This window comes from Panthera pardus, unplaced genomic scaffold, assembly GCF_024362965.1.
Source record: "Panthera pardus isolate Hobbes unplaced genomic scaffold, ASM2436296v1 HiC_scaffold_5, whole genome shotgun sequence".
NCBI lineage: Eukaryota > Metazoa > Chordata > Mammalia > Carnivora > Felidae > Panthera > Panthera pardus.
The window spans coordinates 10,355,421-10,375,939 of NW_026526980.1; the positions used below are offsets into that span (position 1 = coordinate 10,355,421).

A 20,519-nucleotide genomic window follows, 5' to 3' on the forward strand; every position below is an offset into this window, starting at 1 on the left:
TGCTTGTTGCTTGTGCGGTTTCTCTCTCTCTCTCAAAATAAATAAATAAACTTAAAAAAAAATTAAAGTGAGGGGTGCCTGGTGGCTCAGTCTTAGGTTAAGCGGCCGACTTCGGCTCAGGTCATGATCTCACAGTTCATGAGTTCGAGCCCTGTGTCGGGCTCTGTGCTGACAGCTCAGAGCCTGGAGCCTGCTTCGGGTTCTGTGTCTCCCTCTCTCTCTGTCCCTCCCCTGCTCACGCTCTGTCTCTCACTCTCTCAAAAAGTAAGTAAACATTAAAAAAAAAATTAAAGTGAGTCACTGTTACTCTTCTAGTATGCTTCCCAGTTTTTTTGACATAGAGGTCCTGTTTTCAGGACCTATGTTCTGATAAATTTATTTTAGGAAATACTGTTCTAAGGACTCATGCTGATGTTTTTTTTTTTAAAGTTTATTTATTTTTGAAAGAAAGAAAGTGTGAGTGGGGTAGGGGCAGAGAGAGAGACAGAGGGAAAGAGTGTGGAGCCCGATGTAGAGCGTGAACCCAAGAACCATGAGATCATGACCTGAGCCAAAGTCAGATGCTTACCTGACTGAGCCACCCAGGTGCCTCAGTGATGTTTTATTTTTGAAAACAGGGTGAGGGGGGGCAGTGAGGGTGGTGGTAAACATTGATGCTAGTAATCACCATAGTCTTTCCTTTATTTTAAAATTTACTTCTTCAAACCCAGGCATTGGTAGCCATCAGTTATCTGGCGGTAACAGGTGACATATCATTGTGGTTACTTAGAGTGGAAGACAACTAAGTCATGGTCTGATCCAACCCCTGAGTCTGCTGACGAGGAACCTGGGGCTCAGGGAGATTCAGTCCACTGTGCAAGGTCACCGAATGCATCGATGTCTAACAAATTGGAAAGCTTAAAAAAGATATATATGGTTAAGATATGAAGTGGCCCAGAACTATGACTTCCATTATCTCCGGCCCTTTAGTCTACTCTCATCTATCATTTGTTTACTTGCATCAGAAAATAACATTTTGCAGAAAGACCATGAATGTGGATACACTTGTTTCACTCATTAGAGAGAAGAGATGTATTACAACAAAGAGCACTAGATCCCCAGAGGTCTCTCAGCCTTCCAGAGAAAATCAGGTGAAGTGAAAATCCATGCCGGAGTTCTTTATGTTAATGATGATACTGTTCAAAGAGCTTCACTGGTGTGGAACTCTAGAATTCTGGACATAATTTTACCTGCTCTGAGTTTACAGTGTCCTCACAATGTGGGCCCTGTGACAAGTAAAAAAAAGTTGACAGCTGGGGTTGGCCTCTCCATGGAGAGATTTGCAGAATGTGACAACTCAGCCAACCTCTACTTGGGGCTTAATTCCACACTGTCACTAATAACACCAAAGAGGCCACATGGCATGTGTTTCCCACACCCCATGGCTTCTACTCTCATGCAGCCCAAACAACTTGTTTTCTGAAAAATCTAATTGGCATTGACCTTTGCTAGGTCATGGTCCATCAACGTCAGCACTATTGGCATTTGAGGCCAGCTAATTATCTAGGCGAGGGCTGTCGTGTGCCTCACAGGGTGGTTAGCAGTGTCCTGTGCGTCCACTTACTGGATGCCAGAGCAGCCCCCAGCTTGTAATCAAAATATTTTGATTACAAAAATAAGTAAATAAATAAATAAAATATTTTGTAATAAAAATATTTCCGGATATTGACAAATGTCCTTTGGGGGACAAAATTGCCTCTGGCTGAGAACCACCGTTTCATTTTATATCAATCTTTTTTAATGTTTATTTATTTTTGAGAGAGAGAGAGACAGAACGTAAGCAGGGGAGGGGCAAAGTGAGGGAGACACAGAATCGGAAGCGGGCTCCAGGCTCTAAGCTGTCAGCACAGAGCCTGACATGGGGCACGAACTCATGAACTGTGAGATCATAACCTGAGCCGAAGTCAGACACTCAACCAACTGAGCCACCCAGGCGCCCCAAGAACCACTGTTTTAGATTAATCTAATGAGAATGACTGACTAGAGAGTTATTTTCCTGTTAGATGGTGAAGTTTCTCAGATAAGGGACACAGGAAACATGTGTTAATCATCTTTGTATCTTTCCTCCCTGGCACATAGTAGGTGTTCATTCACTGATTTTATTCCACAAGTATTTACTAAGAACCTATGTGACACTCTTCCAAGGGGGAAGGGATATAGCAGGTTTCAAGAAGTTTACAATACAGAAGGGGGAAGATAGATAATAAAAACATAAATAGAGGCATAAGTAAATATATAGGGCAATTTCAGATGTCAAGTGCTTTAAAGAAAAGAATATGGATAAATATGAAAGAAGCCTGCCTTGGCCAGAGACTCCAACATCAATTGGAAGTAAGTTGGTAACAGGATCCAAAAATAACAACGGATTCAACAAGATAAAAGTCTGTTTCTCTCTCAAGGAGATAACAATGGATTAAACAAGATAAAAGTTTGTATCTCTCTCAAGGAGGAGTCCAGAAGCAAGTTATCCAGTTCTGTGAAGGCAGTCCTGCTCCAACAAGTCCTCAGGGATCCAGACTTCTTCTATTTTATTGATCTGCATACAGCCTCCATTTCTAGGGTTAGCTCATCAGCTGCTCCAGCTCTAGCCATCATGTCACATTCCAGCCAGTAGAATGAATAAAAGGGGGGGGCGGCGGGGGAAGGCTATGTGCCAATGATTTTTTTTAAGGATGGCTCCTGGAAACTGCCACATTGTATTTCTGCTTGGATTGCATTGGCCAGAACTTAGTCATATGGTCATAAATCATCAAGGGAAGCCGGGCCATTACGGGTACAGCTAAAAATAAGTGGTTCCATTTCTGTGGACAAGGGTGGAGAAGTGTCCGCCAGAGATGGTCAAGGAAGGCCTTTCTGAGGAAGAGACAGTGATGAGAGGAGAGAGGCCATGAGAAGAACTTTCTGGCTAGGGCCCTCAGTTGCTACAAGCCTGGCATATTTGACAGATGAAAGTAAGGCCAGTCTGGGGGAAAACAGGCAGACGCAAGATCCCACAGAGCTTTGTGGGGCATTGTAATACGTCTGGGTTCTATTCACCTGCGACGGAAAGCCTTTGGAGGGTTGTGAGGAAGGGAGAAAGGTTATTTGTGCTTTCAGATCACTCTGGCTGCTGTGTAAGGAAGGATAGAAGTGGGAGAAGTAGGAAGATCAGTTCGCAGGCTGTTGGAGTAGAGGTAATAGTGACTTGAACTGACCGATCGTGTGCACGTGGTAAGTGATTACACTTTGCCTACAATGCTGTGAGATACTGGGGGGCCTGAATGGCTCAGTCGGTTAAGCATCCCACTCTTGATTGTGGCTCAGGTCCTGATCTCATGGTTTGAAGGATGGAGCCCCTCATGGGGCTCTGTGCTTGCTGCACAAAGCCTGCATGCTGCGTGGGATTCTCTGCTTCTGCCCCTCCGCTGTTTGCACCCATGTGCACGTGCGCTCGCTCTCTCTCTCTCTCTCTCTCTCTCACAAAATAAATAAATAAACTTTAAAATATATATGATGCTATGGGATATTGGAGCCAAAGCACATAGGCCTCCATGAGGGATAGGATGTGGGGGGTGATATAAAAAAATTAAGATATTTCCCAACGTTTGACCTGAGCAACCAGTGTGTGATTTATTGGTATAGGAAAGGCTTGGGAGGAGGCAAATTTGGGTCAAAAGTTCTGTTTTGAGCCTGTTAAATCCAAGATGTGTATGAGATCTCCGGGGAGAAATGCCAAGCTGGGAGCTGAATATGTAAGAATGTGGCCTGAAATGCGATTTTGAGAGTCATCAGCCTAAAGATGATGCTTTAAGGGTAAGTGTGAAATCAGTGCTAGAAATAATTGTCTCAGGAAAAAAGGAAAGTTGTACATGTTCAAGTGCAATTAGACAAATTTAAAAAACCAAGAATCATCTCTGTTAAAGACCCTTAAACATCCGTATAAGCCCCCTTCAAAATCATCAAGTACGCAACTCTGGCTCTTGGTATTCTAATTAAACCTGCCTGAGAATTCAAGCACCACTCACAAGGAGCAAAAGGCTTTGTGTCATCATTGGTGGAAAAGACCTGAAAGAGCTTCTCTGATGCATTTGCATCGCATCAGTGCTGTTTTCTGCTTTTTTTTTTAAAAAAAAATTGCAATTGTGGGGGCACCTGGGTGGTTCAGTCAGGTAAGCGTCCGACTTCAGCTCAGGTCACGATCTCACAGTTCGTGGGTTGAAGCCCCTCATCTGGCTCTGTGCTGACAGCTCAGAGCCTGGAGCCTGCTTCTCATTCTGTGTCTCCCACTCTCTCTGCCCCTCCCCCACTCATGCTCTGTCTCTCTCTGTCTCAGAAATAAATAAACATAAAAGAAAGAATGAAAATATCAAGCCTCAGAGAGATTGCGTGTCTCGCTGGAGAACTGGGTCTGCCTTTCCTTAGACTTTTCAACAAGCGTAATTATTCAGGAAGCCTTACTCTATACGGTGCATCTCACTGAGCTCTCCCATTTCCTTACCTAAAGGTAGAAACCCTATGTCATTCTTCTTTTTTTTTTAATCAACTATGGTTTCAGGCTTATAATGGGTGCTCAAATATTTATTGACAGAATGAACTAGAGACACGGCTATGACTACACAAAAACAACAGATTCATTAAAGGGGTAACATGGAATCCTAAGAGTCCTGGGATATCACTTAGTCTACAGGTCATTACCTGGCTGGCCCCAGGTGGTCGATGGCCTCAGAAATGTTTTGAGTGGTTTCCAATTTCTGCAAAACACAAAACAAAACAAAATCAAGTTATATGAGCTTCCAACATTCAAAAATTGGGAAATTGAAGACAAAAATCCAGATTTTTTTTTTTTTGCTTCTCTTGAAATTGACAATACTGAACTCACGTTCCCACAGGTCAACAAGGAGAAAAGGGCTGAGGAGGTGATGCCCTAAACTCTGTTTAGATTTCCACCCAGGCTTCTGAAGCCATTTGAATTTGTAACCTCAACTGTCACACTCCTTTATGGAAGTGAGAAAGCCAGGTCCTGCACAGCAAAGTGACTTGCTAGAAGGGGGTCCAAGCATCCTCACTCCCAGCCTCTTTCCACACCCTGCTGCCCAGGAAGCACAGGCAGCCTAAAAATCTGTGTTTGTCCTGACTGTGCATAAACACATACACACAGAGATGAGTGTACAGCCAAGGCTAATTCTCAAGACGAGGAAAAAGACTAAAAATGTAAATCGGGTTAATTTCAAAAATCTTATCAGTTAAAAAAATTGCAGTAAACTTTCTATTGCACTTGGTCACAAAGTCAACCTTTTTTAAGAAAATGTTTTTAAAGTTTGCTCTGAAAAAAACAATGTTTTTTAAGTAATCTCTATACCCACTGTGGGGTTCGAATTCAGGACTCCAAGATCAAGAGTCACATGCTCTTCTGACTGAGCCAGCCAGGCACCCCAAAGCTGGCCCATTCCGATCTGAAACTCTCTTTTCACATTGTTTAAAGAAATAATAGGGGCGCCTGGATGGCTCAGTCGGTTGAGCGTCCAATTCTTGGTTTTGGCTCGGGTCATGATCTCACGGTTTGTGGATTCAAGCTTCATATCAGGCTCTGCACTGGCAGTTCAGAGCCTGCTCAGGATTCTTTTCCTCTCTCTCAAAATGAATAAACTTAAAAAAAAGAGAAATAATAAATCTGGGTTAATATTTATTCCAGTTCTGAGCCAGCCATGGTTTCACTTTCTACATCATTCAGTGTAGTGATCTGGTGCGATGGTGAGAAATGAATGAAATAAGAAACTGGAGGGTGGGAGAGTAAGAACCAGCTGGCTCATGGGGAGGCCTCCTGGGAGCAGTTATTACATAATGTGGTGCTTAATAATCTAGTGAACTGTATACCTCCAGAACACATCCAAATGTTAATTAAAATGTTTCTTCCTTCCTTACTCATTCTGCAGGGCCCCCATGAGGTGCTTATTGAATTTAATTCCTCTCTCTGGGTTGTTCTCCCCTCCCCCAACCAGGGCATCCACTGATGGGGGAGAGGGAGGGTCACCAGAGAACCAGAAAAACAAAAGCAACAACCTTTGGACCCAATTGGGTAAATCATTGATCTATAAGTCAGAAACACTTCAGATGTGTTTTTTGTTCTCCAGGTCAGTGCTTGTCACATTTCTATGTGGTTCCCAGTCACCCGGGATCTTGTGAAAGTGCAAACAGCTTTAGCAGCCCTGGGTTGGGGCCTGAGACTCTGCATTTCTAATAAGCTCCCAGGTGGTGCTGAAGCTGCAGGTACGGAGACCACGCTCTTGGGCCTCCAGGCCCTAGAGTTGACCACTGGTTCTCAAACCTGCCTGCCCATTCAAGTCACCCCGGGAGAACTACTGATATCTCGGTCTCCTCGGCAGATTCTGATTTAAAATGTATGGGTGGAGCCTGGCCATTCGGAGTTTTCAAAACTTCAGGAGACTCTAGTACAATGCCCAGTTGGAGAAGCACTGCCCCAGACTAGAGCAAGCTTTAGTATATCTCAGGGTCACCCCCAGGGTTTGTTAAGACACACAGATTGCAGGACTCCACCCTGCAGGGTTTCAGTTGTGGTGGGTGGGGCCTGAGAATTTGCACGTCTAACAAAGTGCTGCTGATTCTGCTGGTGGGCTGGGAAAGAGAGAACACACAGGGGTGCTGTGGGGAGGAACTGATCTTCACTTAAGTACTTAAATAAGCAAGAATTACCAGTGCTTGGAAGCTATGTTGGTTGTCCTTCTCTTGTCACCCAGAGAGGACTGTCAACCAGTTACACCCAGCCTAGGATCCATCTTTATGCCCCAAGGCTCGTCAGTTCCCCAGCTGGTTCACTCTGTGTGGACAGCTCCTTTTATGAGAGTTCAGGCCAGTTGTAGCCACTGTAGAATAGACGCTGGTGGCCTCATCCCCCGAGAGGTGGTGCTGATGGTGAGGGTGAATGCCTGGCCCTGGGCAAACTGGAGATTTCCCACCAAGTCTGGATGGTGGTGGAACATTCTCACTTGTTTTGGTAAAAGCCCATGATTCCATTCCAGAGGTGCTCTGTGGCTCTGTTTCTTGGGCAAAGGGTGGAAGAGCTCAGCTATGACCATAGGGACATTGAGAAGGGGTGGGAGCAGTAAGAATTCTCTCATGGGAATAAGATGGAAGTGTGCCCAGGGCACCTGGGTGGCTCAGGCTCCTTGCTGCCAGCGTGGAGTCTGGGTGGGATTCTCTCTCTGTCCTCCCCCACCCCCTTCAAAATACATAAAAAAACTAAAAAAGAAGAAGGAAGAGGAGGAGAAGGAGGGGGAGGAAGAGGAGGAGAAGGAGGAGGGGAGGAGAAGGAAGAGAAGGAGGAGGAGGAGGAGGAGAAGGAGGAGGAGGAGGAAAAGAAGAAGGAGGAGGAAGAGAAGGAGGAGGGGAAGAAGAAGGAGGAGGAGAAGAAGGAGGAGGAGAAGGATGAGGAGGAGGAGAAGGATGAGAAGGAGGAAAAGGATGAGGAGGAGGAAGAGGAGGAGGAGGGGAAGGAGAAGGAGGAGGAAGAGGAAGAGAAGGAGGAGGGGAAGAAGAAGGAGGAGGAGAAGGAGGAAGGAGAGAAGAAGGAGGAGGAGAGGGAGGAGGAGAAGGAGGGGGAGGAGGAGGAGGAAGGCGGTGGCAGCTCCACATCCAGGGCTGTTCCTAAAAATGTTGAGCTCCTTACCCCAGAGTTTTTTCCAAATCCATGTAATGCTTTTGCTAGCTTTTAATTTTTTTTCCAGTTTTTAATTCTTTTTTTTTACATTAAATTACATGCTAGAGATTTACAACTAAGCTTCAAGACAAAGCACAGGTAAGGCCTAGCAGCTTTTTAAAAAATACTCATTTTGGGGGCACCTGGGTGGCTCAGTCGGTTGAGCAACTGACTCTTGATTTCCACACAGGTCATGATCTCTCAGTTGTCAGTTTGAGTCTCGCTCAGTGCTGATGGTACTGAGCCTGCTTGGGTTTCTCTCTCTCCCTCTCCCTCCGTGTGCTCTCAAAATAAATAAATAAACTTTAAAATAAACATTCATTTTTATCTTCTCCAAATACATTCCTTTACTTACCTATTCATTTTCTAAAACAAAAAAGTGTTTTTTATTTTTTAAAATTACTTTATTATTTTATTTATTTATTGAGAGAGAGAGAGAGAGAGAGAGCACTAGTGCACAGGCAAGCAGGGGAGGGACAGAGAGAGAATCCAAAGGAGGCTCTGCTCTTTCAGCACCAAGCCTGACTTAGGACTTGAACTCACAAACCATGAGATCATGACTTGAGCCAAAATCAAGAGTCTGACACTTAACCGACTGAGCCACCCAGGCGCCCCTACCTTTTTCTTTTCTTTCAGGGACATTTTCATAACCAGTAGTTTGAGTTAAATAGCATTTTTTTAAACTGAAATAAATTTTATACATAACATTGTGTAAATTTCAGGTGTATAATATGTTGATTTGACACATTCCTGTATTGTCATATGATTGCCACTGTATACTGACAATTAGGACCTATAATTATTTCCTTTTAGTGGTGGGAATAACTAAGATCTAGTCTCTTCGCAAGTTTGATGATTATGATACAGTATTGTGGTCTGTATTCACTATACTATACATTAGATTTTTAGGACTTATTTAGTACCTGTTGCAAGTCTGTTTAATCCTTATAGAAAAATAACCCTGGAGAAAGAAACTACCATTTATTAAGTGCCTATATGTCTCAGGGATTCCACAAATTTATTTGCCTTCATTAGCTCATGGATTGCGGTAGAAAACTCTGCACTGGAATTATAACTATCTGGAATTTTTTTTGGAAAAATATTTTTTCAAGAAAAATAGTCTGTTCAGATAAAGCATTCTCACAGAGAAAATAATGTAGCCGCTGAAGAAACATGTAGAGCTGTGAATGTATGTGGGCCATTAAGCCATAGAAATTTTCTAGACCTCGCCTGGTGGCCATTAAAACTCCTGCTGAGAGCTAGTTGGTTAATTCCATCACAAAGTTTTAGCTATCACCTCTAATGGTTTTTACCAGACCAATGGGGGATCCCGACAGGGTTAATGGGCAGTAAGGTTAATTTTTGCCTTCTGGCAGAGACTTTAAGAATTTTTGTTTTGGTTTGTTTTGACATATATAGACCATAAATTATATAGCAGAATGAAGCCACATATTAGGCAAGGGACCATCTTTTTTATTTTTTATTTTTTTCCACCAAAATACTATCAAACACTGGCCTTGAAAATGACTACGTTTAGGGGCACCAGGATGGCTCAGTAGGTGGAGCATGCGACTATTGATCTTGGGGTGGTGAGTTTGAGCCCCATGTTTGGTGTAGAGAGTACTTAAAAAAAAACAAAACCACTGTGTCCATTTCACAGGTTTGTTTGGGAACTACTCCATACCAGGCACTGGGTTTATAATGGTGAACAAAGTAGACACAACCTTTGCCCTCAAAGAGCTTCAGAGCTGGCAAAAGAAAGAAATACTACAAGTAAATATATAACCCCAAGCTGAGTGTTGAGCCTTGTCTCTTTGTTGTATGGATACAACCCCAAGTTGTACATATGAGAGAATAACAGGAAGATAACTTGCGTGGGAAGTCCAGGGGAAGTGACTTTAGCTGGGCCCTAGGGGATGAGAAAAAAGGAGCTAGGTGAGGAGTTCTGGTGGGGGAAGAACATTACAGCTGGAAATGAAAGGTCCTTGAGGTAGGAAGGAACGTGGCAACTTCTGGGGACTTAAAGAAGGGCTGTGTAGGAGACAGAGTTTTTAGGGTTCTCCAGGGAAAGAAAACCAACAGGAGAGACAGAGAGAAAGACATTGGCTCACACGATAATGAAGGCTAAATCCCACAATCTGTTGGAAGCCCAGAAGAGCTGGTGGTGTAGTTCGAGTCCAAACGTGAAGGCCTTAGAACCAAAGGAACCAGTGGTGTGAAATGGGGCCAGTGGCAAGCCCCGTGAATCAGGAATGCTCATGGTATAAGTCCCCATCTCAAGAGGAGACAGACGTCCCAGCTCTACACTCAGGTAGAGGTAGAGAATTCTCTCTTCCTAAGGCTTTTTCCACTCTGGACTTCAACCCATTGGGCTAACGCCAACCTGGAGGAGGGCAATCTGTCTCACTCAGTCTACCGATTCAAATGCTAATCTCTTCCAAAAACACCCTCACAGATTCGCCGAGTAACGTTTAACTAGATGTCCACCTGGAGAGCTCATGGCCCAGGTCAAAATTAACCATCACAGAGGGTGATGGCCAGAAGAGGCAAGAGAGGAATGCAGGGATGAGTGGTTTGTACTGGGTCAACTTGGTTACGTTGGAAAGAGGTCTCCTAGAATCCTCTTCCCTGTTCGATTTGGCCGAAAGAGGCAAGAGCAGGTGCAGCAGCACTGTCCCTGAAAGTCACCGTGGTCGGATGCAGTGGTAGATGGTAAGATACAGAGATGCCTGCAGGTTCCACTGGCCTTTGCTCTCCTCCGCTCTACATCCAGCTCTTGTCCTGACCAACAGCAGCCCCTGTCCCACCACCAGATGCTTGGTGGCAACAGCGACACAGAGGCACAGCCTGCCATAGAGCCTTCCTTGGCTGTTCTATTTTGGTGGCCAAATGTGCTTGGCTGCTCAGACCGACTGGCCAGTGCTTCCTTTGATCTTCTACTTTCCCTCCTGAATCATTCCTTCCCTTACTCCTCCTTCAGCTCTGTGAGGTCTAATTCCTAGAATGAATCTCTTATCCCATAACCTATAGTGATTCTGGGTTGAACCCTCACTGATACAATGGACCAGACCATGTAGGCCGCCGTAAAGAGCAGGAGAAGCTATCAGAGACCAGTGGGTCAGGCAGCTGGCCTACATCTGTGCGTGGGGCTCCCTTGACCACAGCCAGGATTCAAGTACCCCAGGATTCTAAGCAGAGCAGGGCAGTGTGCAGAAAAAGTTGCCATCAGACTATCCCCAAATCTGCCCCCTGACCGATTCCCTCTGCATTCTGGCAAATGGTCATTATGATTTTGCTCCTCAGCCCTGACGAGAAGAGGTATTTTTCTCTAACAAGTAGAAGGATTAATGAGCAGGGAAAGACTCCAGTCCCTTATGGCCAGTGTTTATAAGCAATAGCTTTGGGGCAGGCACAGGAATATGTTAAATGATTTGACTTTTTTTTTTTTTAATGTTTTATTTATTTTTGAGAGAGAGAAAGAAAGCAGAGGAAGGGCAGAGAAAGCAGGAGACTGAGGATCCAAAGTGGGCTCTGTGCTGATAGCAGCAAACTCAATGAGGGGCTTGAACCCACGAACTGCAAGACCATGATCTAAGCCAAAGTCGAACGCTCGACCGACTGAGCCACCCAGGAACCCCATAAATGAACCGGCTTTTGGACCAAAAGCAGCTGGAAATCTGCCCTCCTTTGGTGTGTATGTACAGGGCTCCAGGGATCTGTATGTGTGATTGGCTGAAGGAGAAAGTAGTGGCTACACTTCAGAATCAATGTGGGGGGAGGGGAGGTAGGGGGTTGGGTGTGCTTTAAAGATATGCAGATGCTCCACTGTAGACCATGTAAATCCGATCTCCGGGGGGTAAGTTTTTGTTTTTGTTTTTGTTTTTAGTCCAAAGTGATTTCTCTGAAGCTTTTTTTAGTCCAAAGTGATTCCAAGGATAGCCAGGGTTGAGAACCCACACAACCGGAGTGAAGAGGTCACAAACAAGGGACCCTGTGGGCCATGTCTGATCCAAGATGTGCTTTGATAAACACTATCTTCTTTCAGAAATTTAAATTCACCGCTAATATTGAAACGGAGAGACTGCAAAGACAAACATGAATTTCCAGCTTCCTTCCTCTGAAAACATGCAAGGATTGGCAATACTGGGCCGCATTCACACATGGCAATGAGAGTTAAGAACAGACTGAGAGCTTCCTTTAGGAAGCCCGAGCCTCTTCTGTTAGTCACAGTCCCTACTAACTGCGAACGTACTGCCCGGCCTGTTCCATTCACCTTATTATCTAGCCCTCTGCTGTACACACTGCATTTGGGGACCCCGCAGAGATCAGACGCGGAGGTCAGCCAACTAGAGCCATAAGGCTAGATCTGGCTTGCTGTCTATTTTTGTATGGCCTGCAAGCCAAGAAGGGCTTTTACATTTTTAAATTGCTGGGGAAAAAAGCGAAAGAATAATGTTGCATGACACATAGGAAATCAATACAATTTCGGCGCCCATATTGTAGCACAGAATAAGGCTGTGCTCATTTGTTTATGTGTCTGTGGCTGCTTTTGTGTTACCATGAAGAGTAAGTACATAGTTGCAGCAGAGATTGCATGGTCTGAAAAGCTTTAAAATATGTGCGATCTGTCCCTTTACAGAATAAGACTGTTAATTAAAAGAATAGGATTTAGAATGAAAGAAAGCTAGGATCCAGTGTTAACTATGTGAGAGAATTTGGGCAAATGATACCACCTCTCTGTAAAATGCAGAAAAGAAATCCTACCCAGCAGGGGATTGTGAGGATGTAGATTAGATCACTACGCATAGCCCACAGCCCAGTGCCTAGAAAGTGGAGAATAAATTGTAGCCCATAGGAAAGTGAGACTGGGCATCACCTTGTGAGATTGATAGTGTTTTTCAATGAGTAACAGAAAAAGAACCAGAGTCATTGGCCTAAACAACAACAACAACAACAAAAAAATAGTTCATTGCTATTACCTTAAAGTGGTTACACTATTATGTCATTAAAGTCATTTTGCAATCATTCAAACTGAGCCATTGTTCTGCATTAGATATCTTTTAAATGTGAACACTGTGATATTGACCAAATACAAAATCACCTTTATACTCATAATTACTAACTATTGGCTTTGTCATCATGTAAAAGCCTTAGAAATAATAACCCTAGATAACCTTAGAAATAATATTTATGTTAGCATAAATAACAATAGGATTTCTTGAGAAAATGAGCTGTCCATACTGAGTGAAAGCTGTCTTTTCTATATTGTATATTTTACATTTTTGAAATTCATTCCATATCCAGGAGCTGATATTTTCACTTAATTTTTTTTTTTAATTTTTTTTAACATTTATTTATTTTTGAGACAGAGAGAGACAGAGCATGAACAGGGGAGGGGCAGAGAGAGTGGGAGACACAGAATGAGAAGCAGGCTCCAGGCTCTGAGCTGTCAGCACAGAGCCAGATGAGGGGCTTCAACCCACTAACTGTGAGATTGTGACCTGAGCTGAAGTCGGACGCTTAACCAACTGAGTCACCCAGGCGCCCCTGATATTTTCACTTTAAAAAAAATGCATTTTGGGCACCTGGGGGGCTCAGTCAGTCAGTTAAACATCTGACTTTGGCTCAGGTCATGGTCTCATCGTTTGTGGGTTCAAGCTGCATGGGGCTCTATGCTGACAGCTTAGGCCTGGAGCCTGCTTCAGATTCTGTGTCTCACTCTCTCTCTGTCCCTCCCCCACCGCCGCACACATACTCTCTCTCTGTCTCAAAAATAAATAAACATGTTTAAAAAATTTTAATGAATTTTCTTCTGTTTGAGCAAAGTTGACCAAATAAAATCCTTGCCTATAAGTATTTTTAATCTAATTAAATCTCCAGAACTGACCATGCATATAAAATATACGTAACATTACATTTACCATTTTAGCCATTTTAGGGGCGCCTGGTTGGCTCGGTTGAGCATTCAAGTTTGGCTCAGGTCATGATCTCACGGTTTGTGGGTTTGAGCCCCGCATAGGGCTCTGCACTGACAGCACAGAACCTGTCTGTCTCCCTCTCTCTCTGCTGCTTCCCTGCTCACGCTCTCTCTCAAATATAAGTAAACTTAAAAAAACAAAAAAACAAAAAAACAGGGGCGCCTGGGTGTCTCAGTTTCTTGAGTGACCAACTTCGGCTCAGGTTATGATATTATGGTCCGTGAGTTCGAGCCCTGCATCAGGCTCTGTGTTGACAGCTTAGAGCCTGGAGCCTGCTTCTGATTCTGTGTCTCCCTCTCTCTCTGCCCCTCTCCCTCTCTCTCTCTCTCTCTCTCTCTCAAAGAATAAATAAACATTAAAAAAAAAAAAACCCTTAAAGTGTACTATTGTGTGGCATGAAGGACATTCACAGTGCTGTGCAGCCCTAACTACTACCTAGTCCCAGAGCTTTTCATCACCCTAAAGAAACCTGGTACCCACTAAGCAGTCACTTCCCATGTTTCCCCTCAGCCCAGCCCCTGGCAACAGCTAATCTACTTTCTATACCTATCAATTTGCCAATTCTGGACATTTCATTTAAGTGGAATCATACATTGTGTAGTTTTTTGTGTCTGCCTTCTTTCACTCAGCAGAATGTTTTCAAGGTTCATCCATGGTTGTATTGTAGCATGGACCAGCATTTCGTTCCTTTTTGTGACTGAATAATAGTTCTTTTTTTTTTCAACGTTTATTTATCTTGAGAGAGAGTGTGTATGTGAGCAGGGGAGGGGCAGAGCGAGAGAGGGGGAGAGAGAATCCCAAGCAGGCTCCTGTGCTGTCAGCACAGAACCCGACATGGGGCTCGACCCCACGAACCATGAGATCATGACCTGGGCCAAAACCAAAAGTCTAACACACCCAACCGCCTGAGCCACCAGGCGCCCCTGAATAATATTTCATTGTATTGATATCCCACATTTTGTTTATCCCTTCATCTATTGATAGACATCTGGGCTGTTTCCCTTTGGGACTGTTGTATATAGCTCTGGGATGAACATTTTCATACATGTTTTGAAATGTGTTTCAGGTTTGAAAACCTGTCAGAGTTCTAGTATCAAGACTCTTTGAGACCTTGCTGAGTGTCTTCAAAAAAAAAACGAACCAGTTGATAAGGACAGTAAAAGGACTGAGCCCTGGGTGGAAGGGTCTTGATAACGGATTTGCTTGTTTTTGCTTCATGCAGGTCTCACCTCCGGGAACGCAAGTGCCATGAGGGCCAGGACTGTAGCTGGTAGGTTCACTGCGGCACCTTGAGAGACTGAATAGACAGACACTGGCCAGACCTTATATAAAAACAGAATTATGACCCTCAATCTGCAGCCCAGGAAACCAACCCATTGTCTACAGTAACCAGCCTGGGAGCCAAACAACAGCCCCTGGAACAACCGTCCCCCAAAGGCCAGGGCTTGATTAGTAACTGACAGCTTCCCTAATTCCTATCTCTGCTTCTAGCTTAGGACCAGCTAGAGAAAGCCAAATGGGTACCCCTAACCAATCACATGGCATGCCCTTCTTCTAGTTAGCCCACTTCTGACTTCCCCATGCCAACAGCCTCCACTGGGGGCACAGCTGGATCCTTCCTTCCTTCATTTACTTATGAAATTTTTATTTTTTTAATTATTATTTTTTAAGTAAGCTTGACACCCAATATGGGGCTTGGACTGACAACCCTGAGATCAAGAGTCACATGCTCTATGCACTGAGCCAGCAAAGCGCTCCCTGCCCCCACCTTTTTTTTTTTTTTTTTAACAATAAAGCTTTCCCTCTCCTCTGTCTGCCTTTGAGTCTGTGCCAAAACACAAATAATGGGGGCTGACTCGCTTGCTATAGCCTATATAGACAGCTCTGAGTAAGGAGCATCTGTTTGTTCTCCTTTGGATAGTCTTTGTGCATTTGCACAACCTCCATGCCCCGGGCAGGGCCTGACACACAGACCATGGTGTGAATGCACAGTGCTGAGGAAGGGCCAGTGTGTCCCTTTCACAGCGCCCTGCCGGACACCCAGGCCCACAGCATACTCTGTGCGCCACAGGCTCTCTCTAGAACTCCGGCCCTGCCCCCGCAGTGGCCAGCCCACCACCTCTACCCGGACATCCACAAGCCCTGGGCCTCAACGTTCCCAGACCTACTGGTTACCGCCTCCCTCCTCTGGAAGCCCTTCACCTGCTTTCCACACCCAGGATCACCCCAGGGCCCTGTGTGGCACGTAGAGTCAACCTACCTCCTCCCTCTCGTTCTCCCCAGCCTATAATCCCTCTGTAAGTCCTGCTGGTTCTACTCCAGAATGCCCAGCGAAGCCGCCCCTTCCTCTGGCTCCGTTCCTGGCTCATTCCTTCGTTGCAGCAATAGCTCAGAACTGGTCTAGCTGCCTTCAGCTTGGCCTCCTCGGAAACAGCCAGGGGACATTTTCCCAAACAACCCATTTCTGACCGGGAGGCTTCCCTGCCCAGCAGCCTCCCGTCACCATCACGTTAGCGTCTAAACTCTAGAAAGAGGCTTTCTGGAGCCCCCAGACCCGGTCCCGGTCCACCTTTCCGGCTTCAACTCCAGGGCAGCTTCTGTTCTCAGAGTATACACTCTGCCCTCCCTGCCGTCCCCGCTTTTGCCTCTGCTGGGCATTCTCTCTCCCTCCCCTTGCCTTGGCAGGTGGCTCCTCTTTTTCAACTTCACTGACTCACTGCCTCAGTCGTGAAGCCGCCGCGGTGCTGTTGCCACGATCCCCTCCGGACACCCGGTCACTCTGGGCTCATTACACTAGGATGAGACGTGCCGGTCGGTCTCCTTCCTTCCCTTCAAGTGTGTAAATTCCTTGAAGGCTGGAATTTTTGCTTTTGACCTTTGTGGTCTCAGAACCAAACGTGATGCCTGGTACTTGACAGATACCAAAATGTCAATATTTGTTGAGCAAATGAATATTTGCAAAAAAAAAAAAAAAAAAAAGCTGTATCAGGGTTGGATTACTCAACAGAGTTTAGGGCCAATAGCCAAAGAGGGGAATACCCTCCCCCCCCCCACCCCACAAGAATTTGATATTTGATACGTGGATAAAAGCAACGATGGTGTCATTCTGAGAAAATAGAAAAAAGGAGAACTTTGTATACATTCTTACATTCCTTTTGCTGTCTGGGGTTCCCCCCCCGCATTATTATGTTCCCAGTTTTAAAGATTTTCTTTTTAAGTGATCCCCACCATCCAACACGGGGCTTGAACTACAACCCTGAGATCAAGAATCTCATGCTCTACAAACTGAGCCAGCCAAGTGCCCCTGACTTTTTTTTTTTTTTTAAGATTTTATTTTTGGGGCACCTGGGTGGCTCAGTTGGTTGAGCATCCCACTTCTGCTCAGGTGGTGATCTCACGGTTTCTGAGTTCGAGCCTCGCGTCGGGCTCTGTGCTGACAGCTCAGAGCCTGGAGCCTGCTTCAGTTTCTGTGTGTGTGCGTGTGTGTGTGTGTGTGTGTGTGTGTGTATCAAAAACAAATAAACATTTTTTAAAAATTAAAAAAATACATAAAGATTTTAAGTAATCTCTACACCCAAAATGGGGCTCAAACTCATGACCCCAAGACCAAGAATCACATGCTCTACTGACTGAAACAACCAGTGCCCTGAAACTTGCTTTTGAGTCAATTTTAGCAAAATATCAAGGATGAGCAGGTACATAACCTTTTATTTGTTTTGTTTTTTTTTTTAAGGACCCATGGGAGAGATTTCTTTCCTATTTCTTCCCCTCCTTCCAAAAAAACATCTTACCTTCTATTAAGTAAATATGTTTTTATCATGTGTTTCCCTCTTTGCCTAGCTTCTGTGAAGCTCAGAGCCAAATTTGTGGCCCATATTTTATAATTATACAGTACCCAAGTGCATGCATTTCTGACTGCTAACTTCTTGGATTATTATTAAAACTTTATTTTTGGGGCGCCTGGGTGGCTCAGTCGGTTAAGTGTCCAACTTCAGCTCCGGTCATGATCTCACGGTTCGTGAGTTTGAGCCCCACGTTGGGCTCTGTGCTGACAGCTCGGAGCCTGGAGCCTGCTTCAGATTCTGTGTCTCCCTCTCTCTCTGACCCTCCCCCATTCATGCTCTGTCTCTCTCTGTCTCAAAAATAAATAAACATTAAAAAAAATTTAAAAAAAACTTTATTTTTCTTCTTGTTTCAATTAAGACTTTACTTTTAATTTTTTTTAATTTTTTTTGCATTTATTTATTTTTTGAGAGACATAGAGAGACAGAGCACAAACTGGGGAGGGGCAGAGAGAGGAGGAGACACAGAATCTGAAGTAGGCTCCAGGCTCCCAGCTGTCAGCACAGAGCCCGACGCGGGGCTCAAACCCACAAACCACGAGATCATGACCCGAGCCAAATTCGGACGCTTAACAGACTGAGCCACCCAGGCACCCCATTTACTTTTAATTTTTAAAAAATTTTTTAAAAGTTTATTTATTTAAGTAATCTCAATAAGTAATAAGTAATTTACTTAAATAAGTAATTTAAGTACTTATTTATTTAAGTATCCATCATGGGGCTTGTACCCACAACACCAAGATCAAGAGTCTCATGCTCTTCCAACTGAGCCAACCAGGTGCCCCTAGATTCTATTTAAAAAAAAAAATTTTTTTTCATGTTTATTATTTTTGAGACAGAAGCAGAGGGCAAGGAGAGGAGGGGCAGAGAGAGAGGGAGACACAGAATCCAAGGCAGGCTCCAGGCTCTGAACTGTCAGCACAGAGCCTGACACAGGGCTCGAACTCATGAACCCTGTGAGATCATGACCTGAGCTGAAGTTGGACACTCAACCAATTGAGCCACGCAGGCGCCCCCCTAGGCTTTATTTTTTAGAGCAGCTTTACACAAACAGCAGGTTTACAGAAAAAAATGAGCAGAAAGTACAGAGAGTTCCCATATATTCTCTCTTCCCTTACATTTCCTCTTATTAGCAATTTGCATTGGTGTGGGACCTTTGTTATAACTGATAACCCAACGTGAGTGTGTTATTGTTAACAAAAGTTCAAAACTTACATTAGGGTTCACTCCTTGTAGTGTGCAGCCCTATGGGTTTTAACAAATGCAAAACAGCACGCATACACCCTTTCGGTATCGTACGCGCAGAATAGTTTCATTGCCTGAAAAAATCCCCTGTGCTTCAGCTATTCGTCCCTCCTCCCACCACCTTGCTGTTGGTTTTATTGGTATCTTGAACCACGTGAGAAAAAGGAGGAAGAGGAATTATAATCATCCTATCCTATCATCTTATCCTATCATCCTCCTATGAAAAGTTTCAGATACCCCTGAAGTTCCAAAAAAGGATACAATGAGTAGCAGTGATTGAATTGTTAATGTTTTGTCATTTTTGCTGTCATTTATTTATTTTTGTTTTTACTGAACTTGTTTTTTTTTTTTTTTCCCCAGAACCATTTGAAAGGAAGTTGCAGGCATCATGGACACTTGATCCCTAAATACTTCAGCATTCACGTTGTAGGAATAGAGACATTCTCCTACATTATCTCTGGGCATTATTCCACCTAAGGGAATTAACAACAATTCTCTACTGTCTCCAGTATCCATCCACTTCCAAATCTCCCCGGGTGTCTTCAAAATGCCTTTAAGACTGTTTCCTTTCCTCAAACCAGGATGCCATTAAAAGTCACCTGTGGGGGGCGCCTGGGTGGCTCAGTCAGTTGGGTGTCCTACTTCGGCTCAGGTCATGATCTCACAGCTTGTGAGTTCAGGCCCCCTGTCGGGCTCTGTGCTGACAGCTCAGAGCCTAGAGCCTGCTTCGGATTCTGTGTCTCCCTCTCTCTCTCTCCTCTGCTCATGCTCTGTCTCTCTCTGTCTCAAAAATAAATAAACATTAAAAAATTTTTTTTAAAATATTCATCTGTGGTAGGGGCATCTGGGTGGCTCAGTCAGTTAAGCGTCTGACTCTTGATCTCAGCTCAGGTCATGATCTCATAGCTTGTGAGTTCGAGCCCCACATCGGGCTGCGCTGACAGCGTGGAACCTGCTTGGGATTCTGTCTCTCCTCTCTGGCTCTCCACTGCTTGCACTTTCTCTCTTTCAAAAAATAAATAAATAAACACAAAGAGAGAGAGAGAGAGAGAGAGAGAGAGAGAGAGAGAGAGAGAGAGAAATTCACCTGTGGCAGGTATTGTTGTCTCTTTACTCTCTTTTTATCCAGAAAACTCCTCTCATCTCTTTCCATCATCTCCTCTTTCACACTGATGTAAAAAAATTGTATAACACACACAAGTTTTGCCACCTTAATCATTTTAAACTGTGCAGTTCAACGGCAGCAAGTCCATTTACTTTACTGTGCAGCTAACACAACCTTCTGTCTCCAGAACTTTTTCATGTTGCAGAACTGAAACCGTGCACCTGTTACACATTAACTTCCTGTTTCTCTCCTCCTGGCCTCGGGCAACCATTGATCTACTTTCTCAATGACATGGACTTTTATTTTTTGACACAAAACAGGCTGTACCTATTTAACGTATATATTTCGACGAGTTTGAAGGTAAGTTTACATCTGTGAAACTGTCCCCGTAAATAACTAGAGCCATAAACATAACCATCACCTCCAGAAGCTTCCTCTCTCCTTCCTTCATTTAGTGATAAGAATATTTAACATAAGATCTACCCTCTTAACAAATTTTTAATGATATAATACAGGGGCAACTGGGTGGCTCAGTCAGCTAAGCCTCCGACTCTAGATTTCGGCTGGGGTCACGATCTCATGGTTCCAGAGATCAAGCTCTACACTGGGCTCTGTGC

General features: G+C 44.3%; 1 protein-coding gene and 1 long non-coding RNA gene across 2 annotated transcripts in view; one reads left to right on the forward strand and one right to left on the reverse strand.

Annotated features, from left to right (window-relative positions):
- Nucleotides 1–4,754, reverse strand: part of SMG1 (SMG1 nonsense mediated mRNA decay associated PI3K related kinase) — a 126,611-nt gene extending 121,857 nt beyond the window's left edge. The window contains exon 1 of the mRNA XM_053894504.1: nt 4,714–4,754. The gene's annotated coding sequence lies outside the window, so the exon portion shown is untranslated. The remainder of the gene's footprint in view (nt 1–4,713) is intronic.
- A 5,315-nt stretch (nt 4,755–10,069) lies between these two features.
- On the forward strand, nt 10,070–15,319 carry LOC128774874 (uncharacterized). The gene is made up of 3 exons (XR_008419369.1): nt 10,070–10,444; nt 11,203–11,422; nt 14,933–15,319. It is a non-coding gene; the product is annotated as an uncharacterized LOC128774874 (long non-coding RNA).
- Nucleotides 15,320–20,519: the final 5,200 nt, after the last annotated feature.